This window comes from Mirounga angustirostris, unplaced genomic scaffold (assembly GCF_029215605.1).
Source record: "Mirounga angustirostris isolate CCGP_5_RB_7025 unplaced genomic scaffold, mMirAng1.0.hap1 SCAF_6, whole genome shotgun sequence".
NCBI lineage: Eukaryota > Metazoa > Chordata > Mammalia > Carnivora > Phocidae > Mirounga > Mirounga angustirostris.
In genome coordinates, this window is record NW_026991714.1 from 101,902,459 (window position 1) to 101,908,025 (window position 5,567).

General features: G+C 41.2%; 1 pseudogene; it reads left to right on the top strand.

The window, feature by feature from the left end:
- The first annotated feature begins 3,998 nt into the window (after positions 1-3,998).
- Positions 3,999-4,243, top strand: LOC123845477 (small ribosomal subunit protein eS27-like; annotated as a pseudogene).
- The last annotated feature ends 1,324 nt before the right edge of the window (positions 4,244-5,567 follow it).

Sequence of the window (5,567 nt, forward strand, 5' to 3'; positions counted from 1 at the left end):
TTTTATTCCTGCTTCCCTTGAAAAATGAATCACTAAATGCTGTGGGCTTTTTCATTGTTGTCTGTTTCATACACACACACACACACACACACACACATGAATACACTTTTCCCCCTAAATTGTCTCACTCACTCTGTTATCTTCAATAACCCATTTATATTATATTTCTTGGATTCCAGCTTCCTTCTTTGCAAAATAAAAATGACAAACCTAAATAAACTGTGCTGTTTTTCTAGCTCTCTCACAGGAATAATTAGATAGTATCTTTAGTATTCTTGATGTTTCTTTTCTACAAGGCCTAACAAAATATAAGATTCTTAATACAGGAAAGTTTTGCTAATATGCAGTTGCTACTCATGGCATTGACTAGTCCCCATTTTTTCCTCATCCTTTATAATATCAGATAAACAAATAAGCCATCCAAAGCTGTTAATCTCCTCTGTTAAGTGTGTAATTTGCTCCAGGTTTATTCTATTAAGCCATTGATTGACCGTAGATGCTAATCTTTTTTAGCAATTACTAGTTTGGTCAATCATTAAGGCCTTTCTTTCCCTATGTGGAATTTCCTTGTGTGTCTTTCTCCTACTACAATTTCCTCAGGCCCCAACCCTCCCTCATCAGAACAGGGAAAACCTCTTGCATACCCATTACTATAATACTCTGTGTGCAGTGCTTGTTCCTGTGTGTAGCTACAAAATGTAACAGTTTGCTCATCCCCTATCATTGCCTTCAAAGCTGGCATGACTAAATTTCCACTTATAGATTTAACCAACTCTGGGGCAGGAAAGGGAGCGGGGGAGATCCCTCATTTGTAGCATTTGCCAATTTCTGTACTGTAGATACTCACACCATGGCCAATATAAAGCTACTGACAGGGGTGCCTGGGTGGCTCAGTCTGTTAAGCATCTGCCTTCGGCTCAGGTCATGATCCCAGGGTCCTGGGATCGAGCTCTGCATTGGGTCTCTTGCTCAGCAGGGAACCTGCTTCTCCCTCTCCCTCTACCTGCTACTCCACCTGCTTGTGCTCTCTCTCTTTCTCTGTCAAGTAAATAAATAAATAATCTTTTTTTTTAAAGGATTTTATTTATTTGACAGAGACAGAGTTAGCGAGAGAGGGAACACAAGCAGGGGGAGTGGGAGAGGGAGAAGCAGGCTTCCCGCTGAGCAGGGAGCCTGATGCAGTGCGGGATCCCAGGACTCTGGGATCATGACCTGAGCTGAAGGCAGACGCTTAATGACTGAGCCACCCAGGCGCCCCAACACTAATTTCTTTTGTAGCAATGCTTAAACTTTCCTTATTGATAGCTGAATTTTTCCATCCTGTATTTTTCTAATGGCTCTGAGGTATATTAAAAGTATTTATTGTGGTGCCTGGGTGGCTCAGTCGGTTAAGGATCTGCCTTCGGCTCAGGTCATGATCCCAGGATTCTGGGATCGAGCCTCGCGTCTGACTCCCTGCTCAGTAGGAAGCCTGCTTCTCCCTCTCCCTCTACCTGCTACTCCACCTGCTTGTGCTCTCTCTCTTTCTCTGTCAAGTAAATAAATAAATAATCTTTTTTTTTTAAAGGATTTTATTTATTTACTTGACAGAGACAGAGTTAGCGAGAGAGGGAACACAAGCAGGGGGAGTGGGAGAGGGAGAAGCAGGCTTCCCGCTGAGCAGGGAGCCCGATGCGGGGCTCGATCCCAGGACCCTGGGATCATGACCTGAGCTGAAAGCAGACGCTTAACGACTGAGCCACCCAGGCGCCCTAAATAAATAACCTTAAAAAAAAAAAAAAGCTACTGACCTAACATCCCTGAACACAGAGTTGGAGAGAGATGCACCATAGCACACCATGATACAGTATTTCTATCGTACAGATACAACAAACACAAATAACCTCAAGGGCACAGATAATAGTAAAATGTAGTAAAATAATTAGGAAGTGATGAATTTTAGGTATTTTTACCTTTGTTTTTAATTACCAACTGTAAGTGTATACAACAAGTTTAAAAAACAACTGTGTTTAACACCTGGCTTGCAGTATCTCAAAAATTTAACAGTTGGTTCTTGCTAGCTAGTACAAGTTAGCTTTAGCACGTCAATGATTTTAACCTCGTCCCAGAGCCTAGAACTAGGCCCTAGTTGAGTAACTCCAACGAGTCAGCCCTGTATCTAGAACAACTCTGATCTCAAATACACAGAAACTAGATTCAGATTAGATTATTGGTATTCACTGAACATTCCCAAGTGTCTGACTTTGTGCTAGGGCCATGAGGACACAAGAAAGGTTAAGACTCCTCCCACAGGGCGCCTGGGTGGCTCAGTCGGTTAAGCGACTGCCTTCGGCTCAGGTCATGATCCTGGAGTCCCTGGATCGAGCCCCGCATCGGGCTCCCTGCTCGGTGGAGAGTCTGCTTCTCCCTCTGACCCTCCTCCCTCTCATGCTCTCTGTCTCTCGTTCTCTCTCTCTCTCAAATAAATAAAATCTTAAAAAAAAAAAAAGACTCCTCCCACATTCTTCTCTATATCAATAAAGAGCGTCTCCATTTTCCAGTTTTTCAGGACAAAAATCTTGGTGTCATCTTTGACTCATCTCTTTCTCTCCCTTCTTATTTCAAGTCCATTAGCATATCCTGAGTGCTCTACCTTCAGAATCACTTCTGATCACTTGCCACTTCAGCACAAGAGCCTGTCTGAGCTCCTGTTCTTTCTTCCCTGGATTATTGGAATAGCATCCTAAATGGTCTTGCTTCCATATTTGCCCCCTTATGGTCTAGTTTCAAAACAAAAGTCAGATGCACCCTTTTAAGCTGGAAGTCATGTTGTGCTTTTTCTCTGCTCACTATTCTCTGATAATTTCTCATCTCACTCAAAGTAAAGCCAGACACCTCGCAATGATCTTTAGGGCCCCACATAATTGGTGTCTCTCTCTTACTTCTCTGACATCATCTACTACTCTTCCCCTTGCCTCACTGCTCCAACATGGCTTCCTGACTTTTTCTCAAATGTGCTGGGCAGGATCCTGCCTCAAGTTCTTTGTGTTTGCTCTATTCACTGCCTAGAACACTCTTCCATGGATACCTGCATGATTGTCTCCTTCCCTCTTGTCTAGTCCAAGTCTTTGCTTATACGCCATCTTCTCAGTGAGGCCTTTTTTATCATTCTGTTTAAAATTGCAACCCTCAGGGTGCCGGGGTAGCTCAGTTGTTAAGCGTCTGCCTTTGGCTTGGGTCATGATCCCAGGGTCCTGGGATCAGGCTCCAAATCGGGCTCCCTGCTTGCAGAGAACCTTCTTCTGCCTCTCCCTCTGCAGCTCTCCCTGCTTGTGCTCTCTCTCTCTCTCTCTTTGTCAAATAAATAAATAAATAAATCATTAAATAAATAAAATACAACCCTACTTCCCATGCCCAGAAATTTCCCACTTAAAATTTCTCTGTAAACTTATTTCTATTGACAAACTATGTATTTTACTTCTTAGTTTATTGTCTGCTCCCCCACCCCAACTAGCTACACAAGTTCAGTGAACTTTGTTCTGTTCACTGCTTATTTCCCAGTGTCTAAAATAGTCTCTAGCATATATAGGTGCTTAACATGTATTTACTGAATGAACGAATGATCTGTCCTCAAAGAATTTTATAGGTTTTCTATGTGTATCTTTTGTAACCAAAGTAACTGGATTTCCTACCTTTGGATTCCAGTTTCCTAGTGACTAATCCCCAATACTTGTTGCCAGGCACATGCAGTTCTGACTTGCCTATAAGAATCTGTCAGTTACCAGCTCAATTCTATGTCTTGGGTCTTCCTTGCTGCAGATTTTGGTACATATGTTCCTCTATTCCTTTTACCCTGTAAATTGATCTTTCAGTTTCAGACCTGTCTTTGAATTGATACAATTTCATGTCTCAGTCTAAGAATTTTTTCCTTTACTGTCTGAGCTTTGGATCTGTTAGTATTCTGTGACAAAGATATTGTGTAACAGCCTTTCCAGCAGTGATGACCTCCCAGTGAGAACATGCCCCTTGAGAAGGATCTCCTCCCTCCCTTTCCAGAAGAGAAGAGGAAACACAAGAGGAAACACCTGGTGCAGAGCCTGATTCCTACTTCATGGCCATGCCCAGGATGCTATAAAATCACAACCATCTTTAGCCATGCACAAATAGTAATTTCTATGTTGGCTTCTCCACTGTCCTCAGCCAGGCTATAGGAGGAAAAGCAAGGCTTAGAGAAGGATGTTCCTTCAGATAGAAGAAGCACTAAAAGCACCCTGAATCAAGATGAGGGGGAAACCATCCCAATTAACACATTTTGAATACAAAAAAAAGAGGGGAGAGGAGAGAGAGAGATTGTAAAACAAGATACATTACCATCACAATCCTCAAAAACTAAAATGGGCATTGTAAGGATAATCATTCTTCTAGCAATTAGACAAGATACACTTATTATCTGCTGTCAACGCTCCTATTATCTACGTGAGATAGGTGAATACTCCTATAACATTCTTAGGTTTGACACACGCAAAACCAAGATTAGAAGCTATCTGTCAGCTGTTAGATTTTAAGATCCCTCATACCTACATACTTTTCTTAGATATTTTACAAAAATCCTGGAATAACGAGGATCAACTGAGTGGTATCCTCATTTTTTAGCTGGTATTTGCTACCTAGACAACATGGCAATAGACAGTTCTGAATGAACAAGCTGTCTCTTTCAAGTTAAGATGATTAGGGTGATAATTTGAATTAGAATTTTTAACAGCCAACAATCACAAATTTTGTGAAATAATTTTGTTTTCTTAAAGCATATTGTTCGTGACTCATTTTATTTCTGCAAGGGTTCTGCAAAGAATAACAGTATACATAGTAATCTTTTCCAAATAGAATTGATATGGTGCAAACTCAGGGGGCACTAAGTACCTGAAAATGCAAGTTGAAATATAAAAAGGACTTTCTCTTTATGTAGCAACAGCCTAGAGAGATCAAAATCTTTTATAGCGTCAATACGGTTGCCATTACTGCATTTCTTTCTTTTTTAAAAATTTTTTTATTGTTATGTTAATCACCATACATTGCATCATTAGTTTTTGATGCAGTGTTCCATGATTCATTGTTTGCGTATAACACCCAGTGCTCCATGCAGAACGTGCCCTCTTTAATACCCATCACCAGGCTAACCCATCCCCCCACCCCCACCCCCCTCTAGAACCCTCAGTTTGTTTTTCAGGGTCCATAGTCTCTCATGGTTCATCTCCATTACTGCATTTCTGTGAGGGAAATGGTGGGAAAAGAGGAACAAATAATTTATCGTGTCTTCATGGATAAAGAAACTGAGGTGTCAAGTTAGCCAATTTCTTGCCTGAGACCACAATGGTACACCAATTGCAGAAATAAGACCACTGCATCTTAGTTGTTAGCTTACAGGGTGGTTTTTCTAAATCTTTCTGCTTTACTAATATAATTGAGATTTCAAGTAATAATAGAAGATGGTCAGGGCAAAGAAATGGTAATGAGCCACAGCTAGAACTGAAAATAGAGTCCAAGTGTTCTAACTCTTTGTCCGTTGATCCTGCCATTATGCTGCAGGA